Below are 21,160 nucleotides of genomic sequence, written 5' to 3'. Positions count from 1 at the left end.
CAGACCTTAAGTAAACAGTAGTGATCAATACCATGAAATAGAGGAGGACAAGGATTAAAAGGTATCATTTGGATATGGCAATATTTAAGGAATTATTCTTTATTCCTAGTGAAGTTGCAATCACTCCCATTTGAGCAGTAAGTGGGGGGTGAAAATTGTGAAAGAGCAACCATGGGGAATTCATTTTAGAAGCTTGCCTGGAAAGGGATGGGCAGATGCAGTGTTAAATGGAGGAGACTGCAGGGTCATGGAAAATTTTTTAAATGGAGGAGGCTGTAGCTTGTTTACACTCTGAGAAAAAAGAACAATTTTATGGATTATGTGCGATAAGGGGATAACTGAATGAAGTTCCCTAGGAGAGGGTGGAGTCTGGAATCATTGCATAGTAAAGGGTGGTGAGCAGGAAAGTCCTGTCAGACTCTGAGAATGAAGGGAAAGAGACGGTTGGGTGTAGGGGTGCTCTGAACTAGGTTAGGATGGATTTTAAGTTTGGGTCCTGCTGAAGGTCATATGCAACACAATGGGGAACCAAGGCTATAATTCATGACAAAAGACAGGATGTTACTCACAGGTTCTGGAGAGGGAGGGGGGCAATGAGGGGTCACCCAGAATCATGATTGGCTCTGGTGGCACCACCAGCAGGCAGAGAGCACATAAGCAGAGAGAGAGGGGCCCATGGGCTTGTGCCTTTATTATGGTCCAGGGGTGGATGTTATTGTGCTGGTTTGGATATATTATGTTCTCCAGAAAAGCCATATTCTTTAATGCAGTCTTGTGGGGGGCTGACTGATGAGTCTGTTGATTAGGGTGGAACCTCTGATTTAATTATTTCCATGGAGGTATGGGCCCCGCTTATTCAAGGTGGGACATGATTAATTCACTGAAGTATTTAAGAGAGCGAAGAGCCGACACAGATGCTGATGCTTGGAGATGCTTGGAGATGCAGACAGAAGGACGTTTGGAGATGCTAACCCAGAGTTTGCCCCCAGAGAAGCTAAGAGAGGACCCCCAGACACTTAGAGAGAAACATGGGAGAACATGCAAGAATGCACAAGAGCTGAGAGGGAAAAGCTAAGAGAGGACCCTGAGATGCTTAGATACACAGAAGCTGAAGAAGCTAAGAGAGACAAGCCCAGAAACATTTTGGAGAAAGCCATCTTGAAACACAACCCCGGGAGCAAAGGACCAGCAGACATCAGCCATGTGTCTTCCCAGCTGACAGAGGTTTTCCAAACACCATCGGCCATTCTTCAATGAAGATATCCTCTCGTTGATGCCTTAGTTTGGATTCTTTCATGGCTAGATAACTGTAAATTTGTAACCTAGAGGATCCCCTTTGTAGAAGCCAATCCATTTCTGGTATTTTGCATAACAGTAGCACTAGCAAACCAGAACAGTTAGTAATTTTCTGGGAGGCAAGGATTGGTTAGTTTAAAGCAAATGAGCTGGAAAATGGAAAGAGACTCAAGGTCCGAGGGTGGTGGGGATGGAGAGCTTATTATTTGGGGACCAGCTATGGGTCTTGGGTGAGGTGTGCAGGTGGTAGACACTGATGGGGGATTAAGCTCTAATGGCTTTTATGCCCCAAGGTTGGAAAGCTGCTTACTGACTAGGCCAAAAGTCAGTGTTGGTGTAATTAGCTGAGCCAAATTAAGCTGGAGGTTGAGGCAACACATAAAAATTTTTGAGTTATAACAAGGGGGTGTGTGTTGGCTGGAGGAGGGGTTGTGGTGAGTTGAGGCAGTTTATGTTTAGTTGTCCATTGCTGCAAATAAAATAGTAGATGCTATTACCTGCTGAGAGTGAGAGGGAGCATTTTGATAAGAGAATGGGTGGAGTGATGGGTTTGGAAGAGCCCCAACTCATATAGTAGTGGAAAGGAATTAAAAATCAAGTATTGAAAGACTTTGAAAACACATAGTGGATATGTAATAACTGCTTTACAAATGAATGAATGAATGAACAAGTGGGTGAATTAAAAAATGGAAATACAATTAAGTCTCCTTATTAATGAACATAACAAAAGATTTCATCTTTTTCTGCTTACAAATATTTTTGCATGTTTTTATAAATATTGCATTTATTAAGTACAATAAACAGTTACTCTGCAATATTTTCACAGAGAGCAAAAGAAAACATGAAGTCCAGTAAATCAATCTATATTTTAATAAAGAGAAAAGATCCTAAATTCTCAGTGTGAAACTTTGGGGGATCTTATCAACCAGGGAAAGAACAGAACCCTTACTTGTAGGTTTCGATGTACATCCAGATACTGTGGCTTGGTTTCATGGTTGATTTTCTTCAGAGCTTGAGACCTCTGTACTGGCTTTGAGACTGTAAGATTGTTCTCTTAGCTATTGAATCTTTCTTTTCCTTGACAGGGAGAAGAATGAATGTAAATATGATGACATAATTAGGACAACTTTATGAGTTGAGATCATGTAAGATTTCACATAGCCCCTGACCCAGTTTTAACTTAATTAGTGCAAAAATAAAGACTTGAGCTTTTGAGAATCTTTAAAAATCATAGTATAGCCAAAAGATTTATCTCACAGATGATGGTTTCCAACCCAGCCAAAAGCAGCAAATAGTTGCCAGTTTTAAAATGAATTTGTTGTGTGGAGACAGAAATTCAGCATATTTTTAGTACACATTCATTTCATGGAATATCTTGCATTGGGGTTATAGCATTTTAGCTTACTGTGACATACAGCCTGATGGATGGAAAATCAGAAAGCAAAATTTAAAAGCACCTCAAGAGATATTGTTATACCTAATAAGTAAAGGCTGGTTTTCCATCTTATTCTAAACAATTTCTAAGCTATGTTGTCAGATAAAGATGATATTTTATTGATGTTTGCTCTTTCTCGGCAATCAATAGATTGCTTTTGATGAAAAATATCAAACTACTTTGCATGGAGACAAAAAGGGGCTCTAATAATAAACATGATACTGATATATGCTAATTCAAGTATATTGATAAATGTGAAAGTAAAACGCTCTCTCTTGAATCGTAAGTTTCATTGTTACTAACCCCCCAAAAATGACCCAAACGATAAATATTGCACTTCTTCATTAGTTAATACGTTCAAAAATTATTATGGCAGAGTACTGGTGCAACATGGCATTTCCTTAGTATTTCTGCAGTGTAAATGTTTAAAATTACTCCTTTAGGATTGGCTTAAATTAATTTTCATGAGTTCAGGGGATCTCTTGAAGGATCAAGACACTAACTCCTTCTTAGAAAGTTTCAGTTTTATTAAATTCTTTCGTGGTGCCCTTAGGTGGATCAGAGACAGAGATGGGCAGTGAGATTCTTGAGATGAAGACAGAAACATTAGCTGGTCTCCTGGCTTTAGTAAAATAGTTAAAAGAAAATGTGACTCTGAGTCCACAAAGTGTCTTATTCAGGATCCGCCTGGGCCCAGTTATTCTGCACCGTTCTTGCCTGCAAGCAAAGAGGTTCTATGAGAATTTCAAGGGACTCAAAATATTGGGATGCCGCCCAGTTTTTTACTGTATTTTTTAAACACCCTTATCTGCCCATAACTTGGAGGAAAGACCTTTTCCTTTTACAGAATTGCCTGAACAAAGATCCACACTACAGAGTTGTGGTGACTGGAACAGGAGCTAAGCCTCAAAAATTGCTTGGACATTCAGCCCACAATGATTGCACTTTGCTTCAGAAAAAAGGTGGAATTTTAAGTCAAAAGAATGATGTACTCTCCTTGCCTGCTTTAAAATGTGTACAAGCATAATATAGAATGTCTAATTATGATTGGAGATTAAAAAACAACAACAGCCTATGTAATAGTTTATTTAGCATCAACTACACATTTTCAGATAGTCTATGTGATGGTTTGAAGCTGCATGTACCCCAGAAAAACATGTTCCTAAATTTAATCCATTCCTGTGGGTGTGAACCCATTGTAAGTGGCACCTTTTGATGAGATTACTTCAGTTAAGGTGTGGCCCACCTCAATCAGGATGGGTCTTAATCCTATTACTGGAGTCCTTTAAAAGGAGAATGAAATGCAGAAAGAGAGAAAGCCACGGGACACAAGAATTTGAAATTCAACAGAACCTAGAAGAGAAAGAAGAGGCCAACAGGGGCCTCTAGATGCATTGTCATCTGACATAATGGATCAGGACCAAGGATCAAAGTCAGCCAGTCCCAGAATGTTACAGTCTAAGGGGAGAAGGCATTGCCTTGACAATTCCTGGATTTGAATTTTTCCCAGGCCTCAAAACCACGCACTAATAAATTCTCATTGTTTAACTCTACTCATTTCATAGTATCTGCTTGAGTAGCCAAGGAAATCAAAACATCTTATGTTACAAGCTTTGTAACATCTATCTCCTTTGACATAACACTTTTAGATTGTAAATCTTGGTCTTATTTACCACAAGGGTTTATAAAGCAATTGATCACCTCTTCCTGATTTGTGAGACAGAAACCCGAAGTCTGTATTTTCCCTCAATTACAGAAAGATGAGTATTTCAAGATTCATTAAAGTTTTTACTGCCAATGTAGAGAAGAGTCATATGATGTATTGTTGTTTAGGAGCCAAATATCTATCCAAGTTGCTAATTCCCAAATTTTGTTGTTACCCTTCATTTTGTCTTGATTTGCTTTAAAAGTTTAGCTTGTGTTTGCAAAATAGGAAAAGCTTTAACTACTCACAGTGAGTCAGGAGAAATCAGAGGAGTATTCCATGCATCAGGGGATATCTCTATCTCCCCAATGGCGCTTTGGGGGTCTTCATTTCTGGGTCATTCCACCAGATCTAAATAGCCTGATACTGACTCACTTGTCATCTAAAACATGGACGGGTTCTAGTGACACTGTAGACTAAGTCTACAGACTGAATATTTATAGAAGGTCTTTTTAGACTTAGTCAATGAAAATGATAGTCAATGGCATTTCTTATAAGACTGGTCTCACAGCTTTCACATATGTAAGCTGAAGTCTCAGACTGAGTGATCTCAGGAATATACTGAGTGAAAAAGACTGTTATAATAATAGATTTGAAGGCATAAAACCTACCAGTCCTACATCTGCCTATCATACATGGGTGGATTGGGGTAATTTCTTAACCATCTCTAAGTGCTCATTGTAAGATGATAAAACAGATTTATTACTTAATAAAATAATTATTTTTACCAGAAAGCTTTGATAAAATAAAATAATATATGTGAAAGTAGTTTAAAAATTTAAAAAATGCTATTCCTATATGGGCAATTACCAGTATTTTTATTACCAATATTCCTGATATTAGCATTCAGTACAAATTATTCCCATTTGAAATTTATATAAAGTAACCGGTTTCATTCCAGTAGCACTATCCAAACCAGAGAGGATAAAAACAGGCCATTCAGAAAGTGAAAGTTTTAATGAGAACTGATCACTGTTTTACTTTCCACAAGGAGACAAAATGAGATGATACCATGCACCATGGTTTTGTGGGGATGACATACTAAAGGACAATTTTCTAAGCCTCCTCTTTGATGAGGGCATGTGTAAATGGCCATATTTATCCTACCTGTTACCCCATAAAAATAAAATTCACAAATAATAAATATAAAATAGATCAAACATCAATAATTCCCTAGCAAATAAATTAAATAATTGACATGAAAGAGCCCATCTTAGGAAATACTGCTGATGACATTTCCATTCATTTAAAGCAAACCTTGAATTTCTTCCAGTGCCAAAACATTTTTTTGTTCTGCTGCTGTCACCTGGCATGGAGCAAAGATTAGAATTTCTGAGCACTTACATTTATCATCTTTTGTCTTACCGGGGGGTGGCCATTAACCCCGATCAAATCAACGTAGATTTGGGAAGAGCATCCTTGAGGAGAGCAGGATACATATGGAAAAATGGAGCCTGACTTCATTCTACCATTAGCCTTTCTTTTTATTCCACAGAATGTTTCAGCAGCACATGCTATGGGCAATGAATATCTACTTGCATGTTGACTTATGTATTAATTTAATGCATATGTCTTATAAACTTATTTTGTTTTCCCGAGAAAGTTCCCAGGAGAAAAGTTAAAACATCCCATTCATTTCATTTCCCATCCTTCCCTCTTGCAAGCTATGAAATATTATTTCTTCTCAGCAAATATCACCTAAAACACAACTACTACTTGGTAACAGGGTGGAATCCTGTGTAAAATCGGCCCACATTCTTCCTGTGGATACAGGGCCTTGACATTATTCTGAAGAAATTCAAATAATTTCTTAATTATTTAAGAAGTTTTCAAGCTCTCCAAATTAATAGCTCCTGGATGTCACTCAATAGAAACAGATTCTGATGAAGGGTGAGGATTGCAAGCTCAATGCCAACACCTGGGACCTACACAGGAAGACCTTCCAACTTTCTTCAGTGACATTAGAAATGGAAAAACCAACCCAAACAGATTAATCTCCTGACCAGTAAGTTACTTATTCTTCCTTTGCTTCCTTTGTCAAGTATAAGGAATAAATCGTTCCGTTAGTAATGGTCTACAATTCCTTCATGAGAACGAAGCCCATTTTAATTTTCTTCTGCTGTGCCTCATTTTAATTACTTCTCCTCTCTGTTGACAAACAAATAATTCAATGGTGCCCTTAATGAAGGCTCTTTCATCTGTGTTATTTATTCCACCACTCATGCACTGCTTAGCTTTATATTTCACACATTTCACGTGAATCAGGGAAACGTGTCACTTGACTCACTATTATTTTCTTTTTCCTTTCCAGAACTTTAAGTAATTAGTCGTATCTAACTGGTTGCCCATGTTGTTCTTTTCACCTGCAGAGTGGAGTCTTGTCAATATGTTGGCAAAGCAGTCACCGGGGAGACCAGGAGGTGGCCGCTTGGTGGAGACTCTTTAGGAGATGCCATATCTCATTGTGTCCTGATAATTCCATTGTGGATTCTGTTTATTCTATTTTTAATGCCAGAGACTATTTCATCATAGTGGAATGCTGGGAGGGCACAGTTTGAAATTAAGGTGGTAAAGAGGATTGGCCATTTCAGCATGATAGAAACACATGGCCTATCCCAGGATGAAAAGTTAATTTGTTCTGCGGAGGAGCAATTTTCAGATTGGATTCCATAGCAGTGCATGGTAACTACTGAGAGCTGGGAAACCAAATGGTAGTTTCATCAGCTCTCACTGATTTCCAATTCAACTTGTCCAATGTTATCTATTTTAAATGTTGTTACATTGGAGCTGGGACTATTCAAACCATTCTTTGTTTTTCAAGGGGCTGCCTGTTATGCTCGCCATTAGGGGCCTCTACGGGGAGACTCTAAGGCTGGAGGAGGTGAGGGACGTGTTTCGTCCTGTTTCTCCTTTGGGAGTTACCCACCGATGCTTCATCAACACAACAGCAGCTGTGTCTTTCCGTGTCAGCAGCTAAAACTAGTGCCCGGTATCATCAACACTCATAGAATCAACTTCATCACACCCCTCTCAGAGGTAACAAAGCCCCTCCTCTGAGATCAGAAATGCCGGCACAAACTGACTGGCAAATCCTCTTTGAAGACCTGGTTTCAGCTGCATGATCGCTTCCTCTAAGTTTCCAAATTTTAGTGATTCCAACCTCTTCCTTTTGCTTCTTCAGCCCTCCGGGTATGGCACTTCTTGCAATGGATACAATCAAAATACCTTTAAGTTCTATTTTTACCTTTCTGTTACCTAGTTAAAAACTATATACATTGCTGACAATTTTTTATGATAAATTCTCTCCATTCAAATAACTGGGGAGGTTTCTGTCTCTTGACTGGACTCTCACAAACCTAATGGCCAGCCAATTAGATTTTCCTTGGGGTTTGGATACCTTACTGTCCTTCTGAATATGTGATTTGTCAATGTGAAATCTATAGCCGCTGCAGTCATTTGGCAATAAGAGCATTGAAATGATGATGAGCCATGGCAGGAACACAAGGACAAACAAAATAGCATTATTAAACTTTTAAATTCTCTGCCTTCCAGCTACAAGATCCAATAAGCAACCAGTATCATTTAAGACAGTTTGATTTAGATGTTCTTTAATATGCAGCATAAATGTCCTAAATGATCCATGTCCCATGATCTGACTTCTATGTTCTGTCATCTGTGCTGTCACCACTCAGTGGTCTGTCTTCTCTGACCCTCCTTCCCTTACTCTGAAAAACCAACCCAAACAGATCAATCTCACTTGAATTCTGTGGCACACAATAATATCTTATCATGTATTGGTGTTTCCTGATTCTTGTGTTTAGTTTTGGCTTTCCAGCTAGTCCAGCTTATTAGAGCAAGGTTCAGGCTTTCTCTTCTTATATGCCATATGTCAGTAAAGTCTGGCATACAAGTAAAATTATGTTTGGTACTAAAAATGTAATTTCTAACTGAATGAAGGTCTGCTTTCAGCCATAGGTAGGGTAGATCATTTTCTGTACCATATTTTTTGGCATTTGTTTGTATGTTAGTATATATGCAGAAGAAGTATTTAATAGCCACAACCCAAGAGCCTCTTGGGGAGAAAATTAGATTTTTTGTTTTTAAAAGATCAATCTCAGATACCTGGTTGGAAAATATAGCAGTGTACGATGCTCCAGAATCTTTGAACAGCCAACAAAAACTAGTAGAAAATAAATTCATTAACCTCCCTCCTACGTGGGACATGAGTCCCAGGGGAGTGAATCTCCCTGGTGACGTGGGGCACAGATCCCAGGAATGAGCCTGGCATTGAGGGATTGAAAATGCCTTCTTGACAAAAAGAGGGAAAAGAAAGGTAACAAAATAAGGTTTCAGTGGCTAAGAGATCTCAGATAGAGTCGAGAGGTTATCCTGGAGGTTACTCTTATGCAAGCTCCAGCTAGATATCCCAAATGGCCACAGTATGCCACGCCCTTACCAACAGTAGTTCTGAAATACCTAGGCCCCTATCTGAGACTCTATAAAAGGTTCACTCTGTAAATTTATTTTTCAGAAACTTAAATCCTCCAGAGTGTTCCTATGCCACATCAGTCCCCAAACCCAGAGGCATCAGCCTCTTCAAGAACATCAACCTGATGCATCCTCCTTTTGTCCCCATAATGAACCTTTTCAATATGAACAAATTAGGGTGCTCACTGCCTAGATACCCCTGAAGAGCGAGGAAGTGATTAAATGAGAGGAACAGGTAGCAACAAGATAGGATTTAACAAAGGATTATGAATACTGAATCTTTATATAAATATATATATTTTTAGATGCTAGGATATTAGAATAGCTAGAAAGAAATAACTGAAATGGTGGAACTGTAGCCCATAACATTGTTTGAAATTTGCTCTATTGCTACTCATTAAATTATACTCTGAAAGTTACAACCTTTCTGTATATATGATATACAACCTTTCTGTATATATATGTTTCACAACAAGGAAATAACTGAAACTGGAACTATAACCCATAACATTTTTTGAAATTACCTGTATTGCCACTTGTTAAATCATATTTTGAAAGTTATCACCTTTCTGTATGTATCCTATATTTCACAATAAGGAAATAACTAAAATTGTGGAACTGTAACCCATAACATTCTTTGAAATTTACTCTCTAACTACTTGTTAAATCGTACTTTGAAAGTTAGCACTGTTAGCACTGTTCTGTAGATATGTTATATTTCACAATAAAAATGTAGAAACAAACAAACTAAATCTAGCAGAGCCATGTTTCTCAAAATTCTGGAAAAAAGTTAAAAGATTGCAGTAAGTGGGCAATGATGAGTCAAGAAACAGCAGCGTGAAAAATGGTAGGTGATATCCTCTCACCTCCCCCTCCCCAGGGTGGTGTGGAGCTGTCCTAAAGTCCAATTACGGGCCCCCAGCCCTCTTCCAGAGGGAGCAGAGTAGTCTCTGTTGCACACTGGGATGCCTGCATGTCAGTCCCAATATATCAGCTGGCGGCCTGAAAGCATGAACCGGGAAACTCATGTCTGGCCTGTCCTCCCAGAACTTTGTCCAGGGCAAAGGACCCCTTGCATTAAGTCATACAGTAGAGCAAGCAGGAAAGGGTGAAAATCTATTTCAAATGGAATAGAGGGAACAACCAAATTCCTGTAAACTGAAATCCTAAGACCATGAGCAAGCACAAGCCAAGGACAATGAGCAGGCTCAGTGCAGCCCAGATCAGACTGCGGGAACCTGTGTTCGCATTCGCCTCTGACTGATTTCTTGATAGGAAGGCTAAGCTCTGAAGGAGTCCACCAGCCAACACAGAACCTATTTTCAGGGACTGTAAAAGGTGTTTTTTGCTTTGCTTTGTTTTTGTTTTGTTAGCTCCTGGCACTGAAAGAAATATCTGTCATTTCACTAGCTGGGTACAAACTTAAGAAACAGACAGATCAGGGACTAAATCTAAGAGTTAACACTTTAACATATCAAAATGAGCAGTGTGCATCAAAAGATTAGAAGACAAACATAGAAACAGGAAATGATGACCCATCCAAAGGGGCAAAATAAAAATCCAGAAATCATCAATGAAGGGAACAAAATTTTGGACATACCAAAGACTTAAATATATATATATATATATATATATATAGACACACACACACACACACACACAAACACATATATACACCCACACACACAATATGCACAAGAATATAAAGGAAAAAAGAAAAAGAACTAAAGATTATGAAAAAAAAAGATTAACAATATGAGAATCTCAATAAAGAGATAGAAAGCTTCTTTTAAGAAACCAAATAGTACTACTCAAATTGAAGACCACAATAACAGAAAATTCCCTAGAGGATTTCAACAACAGATTGGAGCTGGCAGATAAAAGAACAAGTGATATCAAAGACAAGAAAATTGAAATAATTCAGGGTGAGGCACAGAAAGAACAAAGAATAAGTGTACAGAGCCTAAGAAACTTGTGTGACACCGTCAAACACCATTATATATGTTAGGGGTCCCAGAAGAGAAGGAAGAGAGAAGAGGCTGAAGGAATATTCAAAGAAATAATGGTAGAAAACTTCCAAAATTTATTAAAAGACATGAATATGCACATTCAAGAAGCCCAACAGTCTCCAAACAGGAGAAATTGAGGAGAACCATACCCAGAGACTTAGTATTCACAGTGTGCGATGTCAAGGAGAAGGACAGAGTTCTGAAAGCTGCAAGAGAAAAACAATGAGTTATGTAAAAGGAATTCCCAATAAGATTAAGTATTTTTCATTAGAAACCATGGAAGCAAGAAAGCAGTGGGATGGAATCTTTAAAGTGCTGGAAGAAAACAATCGCCAACCAAGAATTTTATATCTGTGAAGACTTTCTCTAAAAACAAGGGAGAGGTTAAGACATGCCCAGATAAAGAAAAGCTGAGGGAGTTTGTCACCCCTAGACTTCCCTCCAAGCAATGCTAAGGGAAGTTCTTTGGACTGAAAGGAAAGGTTGCAAGAGAGTGGATCAAAGTGACATAAAGAAATAAAGACTGCTCCTCGTAAAGGTAACCTTATGGGTAATTATAAATGCCATATTATGTCATAGATTTTGTTATGTAACCCCACCTTTTGCTTCTTAAAGTTTCTGAAATTAAAATGCATAAAATATAATGCTAAATCTATGGTTTTGGACATACAAAGTATAAAGATATAATTTGTAACAAATACAACAAAAAATGGGGGGCATGAAGGTGTGTAGGAAAAGTATATGTGTATATGCATTTCACGTTAAGTTGGTGTCAAATCAAATGTGATTGTCATGGATTTAGGAGGTTAAATTTTAGCTCCATGGAAACCACAAAGAAAACATATGAAAAGTATATACAGAAAGAATTGAGAAGGGATACAAATTTATGCAATACAAAAAGTCAAGTAAAAGCAAAGATTAACAAGACAATTGAGGGTCAGAAAAGGTACAGGATTTACAAGGACAAGATAGAAAACAGCAGAAGAGAGTCCTGTATGATCAGTAGTTACTTCAAATGTTAATGAATTAAACTCTTCAGTCAAAAAGTAGATATTGGCAGAATGGATAAAAAAGCACAACCCAACTACACAATGTTTGCAAGAGACCCACCTTAAATTCAAAGACACCAGGTTGAAAGTGAAAGGATAAAAAAACATATACTATGTTAAATAGCAACCAAAAGAGAGCTGGAGTAGCTATACCAATATCAGATAAAATAGACTTTAAGTCAAAACTCTTTAATGAACAAAGATGGTCAATATTTTCTGCCAAATGAGTCATTTCAACATGAAGACACAACAATTGCAAATACATATGCACCTAACAGCAGATTCCCAAAATATAGGAATTAAATATTGACAGATTTGAAAGGAAAATAAACAATTGTACATTAATAGTAGGAGACTTCACTACATCACTTTCAGCAATGGATAGGACATCTAGACAAAAGATCTATAAGGAAATAGAAGACTTGAAAAATACTATAAACTAAATAAATGTAACAGACATATATAGACCACTTCACCCCACAGAAGAATAAGCATTCTTCTCTAGCACATGTGGATCATTTTCCAGCTAAACCATATGTTCAGCCACAAAACAAGTCTCAATAAATTAAAATATATTGAAATAACATAATGTATCTTCTCTAAACATAATGGAATTAATCTATAAATCATTAACAGAGGAGGAAATGAAACAGCCACAAATATGTGGAAATCAACACACTCCTAAACAACCAATGGGTCAGAGAAGAAATCACAGGAGAAATTAGGAAATATTTTAAGGTGAATGAAACATATAAAAACTTATTGGATGCAGCAAAGGCAGTGCTAGAGGGAAATTTACAGCTCTAAATGCTTACATTTTTAAAAAAAAATAAAGATTTCATACCAGGAACCTAACTTCAAAATTGGAGGGTGTATAAAATGAAGAACAAACTAAATCCAGAGTGAGAAGAAGGAAGGAAATAATGAAGATTAGATTGGAGATAAATGAAATAGAAATAAAAAAAATATAGTCAACAAAACCAAATTTAGTTATTTGAGAAGATCAATGAAAGAGATGATTTTAGCTAGATTGACAAAGAAAAAAAGAGAGGACACAAATCAGTAATCAGGAGTTAAAGAAGGGAAATTATTACCAACACCCCCAGACGTAATAGGATTATAAGAGGATATTATGAACAACTGTATGTCAACAAATATTAGATAACCTTGATAAAATGGACAAATTCTAGAAACACACAAACTACATAAACTGACTCAAGAAGAAACAGATCTCAATAGATGAACAATTAGAAATCAGATTGAATGATTAATTAAAAAACTTCCCAGCAAAGAAAAACATAGAGCAAATATATTAACAGGACACTTACCAAACATACCAAGGAGAATTAACACTAATCCTGCTGAAACTCTTCCAAAAAACTGAAGAAGAGGGAATGCCCCTAACTCATTCTATGACTCTAACATCACATAAATACCAAGCCAGATAAAGATAAATATGAATGCATACATCCTCAACAAAATACTAGCACACCAAATCCAACAGCACATTAACAGAATTATACACCATGATCAGGTAGGATTTCTTCCAGGAAGGGAGAAAAGCAATTAATGTAATATACCACATTAAAAGAATGAAAGGAAAAAAATACATAATCATCTCAATTGATGCAGAAAAGGCATTTGGCAAAATGCTATACCATTTCTTGATAAAAACACACAGAAAAACAAAAATTGAAGGAAACTTCTTCAAGATGATAAAAGGTATATATGAAAAACCCATCACTAACATCAGAGTCAATGGCGAAAGACTGAAAGCTTTTCCTCTAAGATCAGGACAAATAAAAGGATGCCCATGTTAACACTGTTGTTCAACATTGTATGGGAAGGCCTTTCCAGAGTAATTAGGCAAGAAAAATAAAGAAAAGCCATCCAAATTAGAAAAGACTACAACTTTTCCTATTTGCAGTTAACTTGATCCTATATACAGAAAATTCATAAAAATCCATAACAAAATCATTAGAACTAATAATGAATTCTGCATAGTGGCAGAGAAGAAGATCAACACACACTCAGTAATGTTTCTATACACTAGTAGGGAGCAATCTGAAGAGGAAATCAAGAAAAAAATTCCATTTACAACAGCCAATAAAAGAATCAAATATCTAGGAATAAATTTATCCAAGGATGTAAACAACTTAAACAGAAAACTATAAAACATTGCTAAGAGAAATCAAAGATGACTTAAATAAATGGAAGGGCATTCCACGTTCATGGATTTAAAGCTTAAATATTATTAACATGTTAACTCTACCCAAAGCAACTTACAGATTCAACATAATTCCTATTGAAATTCCAACACTCTTCTTTGCAGAAATGGAAAAACCATCATCAAATTTATATGGATGTGTAAGGGGTTCCAAATAGCCAAAGCCTTCTTGAAAAGGAAAAATAGATTCCTGATCTTAAAACTTATTACAAAGTTATAGTGTCAAACAGTATGGCACTGGCATAAGGACATATAACAATGGAATCAAATTGAAAGTTCGGAAATCAACTTTCTTATCTATGGCCAATTGGTTGTTGACAGTGGTGCCAAGTCCACTAATTGGGAAAGAATCATCTCTTCAACGAATGATTCTGGAATTACTGGATATCCATATGCAAAAGAATGGAGGTAGATTCCTGATTTATACCATTTACAAAGGTCAACTCAAATGGATCAAAGACCTAAATTTAAGACCAGAACTATAACACTCCTACAAGAAAACAAAGGGAGCGTGTTTAGGATTTGTGGTACACAAATGGTTTCCTAGACTTTACACCCAAAGCACAAACCACAAAAGTTAAAATAGATAAATGCTACCTCATCACAATTAAAAACACTGTGCATCAGAGGACTTTTTCATGAAAGTAGAAAGATAACAAACAATGTGAGAAGATATTTTGTAACCATATATCTGATGAGGGTTTAATATCCAGAACATGTAAAGAAATCCTACAACTCAAAAACAAAAAAGCAAACAATGCAATTAAAATATGGGCAAAAGACTTGAATAGACATTTCTCCAAAGAAGATATGCAAATTGTCAAAAAGCACATGAAAATTTGCTCAACATCATTAGTTATTAGACAAATGCAAATGAAAACTCAATGAGATTGCATGGATGTGGGAAGTAAGCGTAAAGAAATGATCAATAAAGACTTACAATTTTCCTTCTTCGGGTATTTGATGGATATTGGGTCCAATATCTACGATTAGGAAAATGTTTGTTAGAGATCACTCTGATGTTAACTCCATGTGACTTAAATGACAACAAAGACATGTCACCAAGAAAGATCACTTTTTGAATTTTTTTCTTATAAAAAGCAATGTCATGTAGTTTCTGCCAATGATGTAACTCACAATAAACCTTAACTTTTAAACAAGAGTGTTGGGCATTACTTGTAAGTCATTTGATCACACTTAGCAATTATATGTTAAATTAACATAACGTAAAGAAGGAAAGAAACAAGTGTTTATTGAGAATCTACTCCTGGGTCTTTTCACAGAAGTTATCCTGCTTTATGATTGAATATAATGCTTATTATTTGGCTGGACTGAAGAGCATTCAATGTTACCCAATATTTCTTTGGCCTTTGGAAACACCTATAACCATAATGAAGGCAACATAAAAATTGTGCAACCTCCTGGAATAGTGAGCCTTTTTCCATTCTAAGTGATCAGAAATAGGGATTTATGGGTTTTTATACATTTATTTCTCCCATAAAGTCTCATATCTGTGCTTTAGAATAGTGCAAACAGAAAATCAGACACTCTGTTTTTATCGTTGAGACAGAGAGACATTAATGATGGAAGATTAACAACTGGATTCTGTTGTTTTGAGCAGAAGTGTACCAGTTCCTGAACTGCTCAACGCTGGGCTGCCTGCAAATGATTAACCCCTGAATTTTAAGTAGAGAGGAATCTGTGGCAGTAGCTGAGAGTAAAATATAATTTCTGTGGCTTGTCAACTCCTTTCAAAGAGCTCATACTATTTTATTGCTCTGGTTTTTGCATTTCTCATCATCAGCAAAGTGTCTGTTACATGACCCATTGCAGTGGGGTAGGGTTTGTTGTTATGCCAGAAGCTAAAGTTGACATTTGAATGTTTGAGCTGTGTTGTGCTAATTAGATGGTGCCAGGTTTTTCATAAGTATGGCTTCTCTGTTCTACCCAGCTTGTATGCTTTCCATATGTGGAATACAAACATGGTGACAGCCTCTTTAGTTCCTTTCAAGTAGCTGTCTTAAACTCAAACAACTTTGCCATTGAATATAAAACATATGGAAGGTAGTAAATTCTTTACTAGTGCTGTCACTTTATCTAACATGGGTCTATGGTAGAAATCTGCATCATTATGTTATTGATGACAGATCACAGAACATAGTTTATTGTCAAAATATTTTACTCTTTGTTGCCAGATTTTACCTGAGCAGTTGCTGATGAATTCCTAGTTTGCCTTGTTCTGTTCAAGAGTCCAATTTAGTGTGCAAATTTTGAGCATACCTGCAAGGCACTAGGATGATGTCTTCCCACCCACTGCAGCTTCTTAGACAAACTTCTTCACTAAAAGTCCAGAAAGACAAACCCATGTACCACGTGGCCCTGCCCATCCAGCCAAGGCTCGCTGGACCGACAGTGGGCAATACACTGAGGGGGATGAATTAACAAGCTCTCCTGTCCTTCTTCCTCAATCTCTACATCACTTGGGGAAATTTGGGAACTTTATAACAAGAACAAAAAAATAATTTATTATATGCAACGTTTTATTTTCAGCATCAACAATTTCTATCACGAATCAAAACCTACCATGAGAAGTTCAGCCTCTCCATTTGCTTTTGGAAAAACATCAGTACATGTGGTGTGGTGACTCACTTTTAAAGCCTTTTTTTAGGAAATACTGTTCTCTGCCTTAAGAATTTGAAGCTAAGTAGGTCATGGACTCCTGGACATGGTGATGAGACATTAGAAGTCCCAAACCTGCCCTAACTCCCCCCTCATCCAGGGTCTTTTTGTCAGCATGTCCTTGAACCCAATAGCATCAGTATCTTTACAATGAAACCTGTTTTCTTGGAAACCAGAGTGGTTTCCACTCCTGACAACTGTGCACACATAAATATGTGATATATGGTCCCTGTTTATGTTGAATTTTTGTCTAATGAAAGACAGATTCCCAAACAGATAATTTTAGTGTAATGTAAATATTCAATTGTATTTGTTACAGCAAAATAGTCTTGAAATTTTAAGGTAAACTTTGCTTGTAAAGAAAACTAAACTGAAAAATGTAAACCCATCCCTAGAAATGACATAATCTATTTTAGCAACTAAATCTTTTTATTTCAATCTGTAAGTAAAATTGACAAATTATATACATAATTTTTCTTTCCAATTATATCTGGAATTATTAGTGCTTTATCATTATAGCAACAAGAAAATATGACATATAAACACAAGTATATAGCAGTATACACAGCTCTTTTGCATTAATTTTGCTTTGTTATGATCTGTTACTTGTTTTTCCACATCGAAGTTGTGACTTTCTTTGATCTGCACCTGTCATTTTGTGTAATATATCTACATGAGAAATTGCAGAGAAAATGAAAGGGATTTTTATAATTTATCAAAGTTGAAATATTAACAAAGCATATTTACTTTACAAAAATAAGAACATACATACATATGCACAAATTAGCCCATCTCCAGAGGAATTCTTTGGAAATGTATCAGCTATCCTTTCTCAAGTTTGCAGAAAGCATTTAAAGAACAAAGAAGCCATTAGCATTATTGGCTCTAACTTTCAACAGCTACAATATATAAATCCTTTTCCAGATATTTACTAGCAATTTTCTACATCTTAGAAACACAAGCTTCATTGCTTTTTTCTCAAGTGTAGATATGTTCACATGTACTCGTGTGGTTTGTGTCTTTCAAAACGTGAAGATGTTTTGGTCTACTCCCAGTCACCTATCTGAAAATTGGCATATTTATAAACTTATATTGATAATTTCTTAAATTTTGTTTAGATTTTATTTCCTAATGTGTGTGAGTGTGTGGGCATGTTTGTGCTTACATATGTGTTTGTGTGCATAAAGTGAGTGAGGAAATAATTTATGTCATTAAATTCTGCCTCCTATATCCAGAAAATATGTTAACCTATAAATATTTTATAAAGACATTTCATTTATTTCAACCCACATTATATTTTAGAGAAAAAAAATTAATTAGATCCCAGATGACATGTAAATCTAGATGTGACATTAAATCTCTAGTTATCTAAACTAAAACTGTACTTGGGATCAAATTATCCAAAGTATTTTGCTGCCTAAGATTTAATTTGTTTTCAGGAAAATCATGATGAAGACAATTTAATGGGATATCATTAAGAGAATATGCATGTATATAGGCAATAAAGTACTAATATACATGTATGCAAAAACACCCAATGAGTTAGAAAAGTCTTGATAGTCAAAAAATAAAGGAATAAGGATTAGAGAATTTTTGTTTTTTGTTTAATACTTGCTTTTATTATATGCCATCTATTTTATGTTTGTCAAATTTTTATCAACAGGTTTTCCACTTGATGTTTTTGTTGTAACAGACATGGTTTCCAGAACCAGATGTCTCCTCAAAAACTGCTACTGGAGAGAAGTCATCCATATCCTCTAAGCTCCAGTTTCCTCCAGCTCTAAAATGAAGAAATAAATCTCCAGCCTTCCTATCACAAAGGGTTTCTAAGATCTCCAAAGGTCTTATTTACAAACGAGTCCATACATTAACTAACAGAACGTCTTCAAAGTCCTGTCTACAAATAGGTCCAAACCCACAGGAATGGGGATTAAGACTTCAACATGTCTTTTGAGGGGGGTATGATTTATTCCCCAAAACAATCATTACTTAAAAGGATCAAAATATAGCTTTGATACCCAGCATATCAGATAGCATTGCTGTCACCAACAAGCACAGATGTTTGAACACGATACCCAGCAGATCAGATAGCATTGCTTTCACCGACAAGCACAGATGTTTGAACAACTTTGCAGGGTGTGTTATGCTTATAAAATTCTTCCACTGATATCATCTCATGGTTTTCCCTTGTTGATTTGGGAAAGCAGTGTTTACCAACTGGTGGAATACTTTTATCTAAACAAGTCTCTGGAACCAGGACCTAATCAGGATTCCCTCTGCTCTACTTATATCATCTTCTCTACTTAGGCTCTAGGAAAATGAGATCTATGAGTACAGAGACACTGTCTGTCTTGCCCCTACCGTATCCTACCTAAGTACCTGAATAGAGCTTAAACTATAGTAGGTTGAATGACTGACTGACTGAATGAATGCATTTAGTCTTATTGAGATCAAAAGATTTTCTAAGACCACATGAGGTTGTTTCCCCATTGACGGATTCCTTACCCTCATGCTGCTTATCTTCCTCCTGCCCCCACGTCCTCCCCACCCATCTCACACAGATTCTATCTTCCTCAGGACAACTCCTGAGTGGTACTAATTCCTGCTTCACAAGCCCAGGAACTAGGAAGTGGACATTTCAGAGGAGTCTTAGCCATCCTTCATCTGGCCAACAGTTGCATCGGGTTCCCTGAGTTTGCACCAGCCCTGACCAGAGTTTGGAATGTCCTCCCCAACCCTTCCCATGTCCCTCCCACATCCCAGACTTAGAAAATGCAAGTGTCTGAGTATGCTTGTGGGGTAACATTTTGCACAGTCCAAGGAAATCTAACCTTGTGAATCTGGGTCCCTCCTATCTACAACCATCATTATTAAGCTTTTCTGGGAAGCTTGGAATCTTGGTGTCTGACAATGTTTAAGCTGCTTATTGAAGTTAAATGTTGAAAGTTTCCATTTCATAATAAGGTAAAATCTAGACATCTTCTCACTAGCCATTAAGAGAACCACAAATGGTCTGCTGAATTTTTTTAAAGAAATACATTTAGGTCATGTTTTTGTAAGCAATTTGACAGCTATTTCTGGATTTGGAGCTTTTCTTGAGTAAGAATTCCTGGTTTAAAATATTGGAAACTACTTTAATTAAAAACCAAGAAAATATACAAAAGTTCATTAGAAGATTAATGCTGTTTAATTTAGTGTTATTAAACATGTTACACTTTCAGTTTATTAAACTACAAAAATCCAAACTAAAAATAAGCCACACAACAGTGACTACAGTAACTGAAGTAGGTCTCAAAAAATACTTGGAACTTTCAAACTCTGGCTACAGAAATGATATGTAGGATCTCTGAAACCTCAATATGGACATGGATAATAGTGTTAATGTGAAATTTTGAGTAGGCAAAGAGGAATTCAGTGAAAATAGGAGAGAAAAGCAACATGGATTGAACAGCTGCTGTGTGTCTCAGGAAAAGCTCATACTAACTCTGCAAAGCAGGGAGATTTCTCCATGCTACAGATGGGAAAACCGAATTTCTGATGGTCTGAATGATTTAGCTAGAGTCACACAGCTAGATCTATGACAGACCTAGACTTGGTAGAAAAAACCTGTGCTTCTTATGACAAAATAGTGTCTTTTATGAATGTTAACTTTTCTTCATGCAACTGAAGATTTCTCAAGACAAAGACTATAAACTAATAACCCAATAGTCAATGGATCATGATTAGGGATTCTGCTCCCCTCGCTTATTTGCTTTATGATCTTACACAGTTGAATAACTTCTCTAAGTCTCCTATCAGGGTCATAATTTACAAAAATTAGTAATTCGACCTGCCTGCAGTAGCTTATTGGTTATTAGAATTAAATGAGAAAATAAGGCATCAAAATCCCAAGTTTTCTTTTTCTTCTATGAATCATGTTTAAAATTTAGTTTTATTCCATCGGGATGTATTTCGATAGTCCTTTTCCTTTCCATCATTTTACTGCTAAACACAATAAGCAAACAGAGGGGCTAATAAGAATATGTGTGTGTGAGAGAGATGTTACAAAGATCCCAAATCTACTACCCTGAAGATCTCTAGTATCACGTTTCTTATTCATTTAGAATACTGTAGTGGTTTGAAGCTGCATGTACTCCAGGAAAACATGTTCTTAAATAGAACTCATTGCTGTGGGTATGAACCCATTGTAAATAGTACCATTTGATGACGGTACTTCAGTTAAGAGGTGCCCCACCTCAGTCAGGATGGTTCTTCATCGTATTACTGGAATCC

Source organism: Choloepus didactylus, chromosome 24 (assembly GCF_015220235.1).
Source record: "Choloepus didactylus isolate mChoDid1 chromosome 24, mChoDid1.pri, whole genome shotgun sequence".
Lineage (NCBI taxonomy): Eukaryota > Metazoa > Chordata > Mammalia > Pilosa > Megalonychidae > Choloepus > Choloepus didactylus.
Note: the sequence above shows the minus strand (reverse complement) of the source record.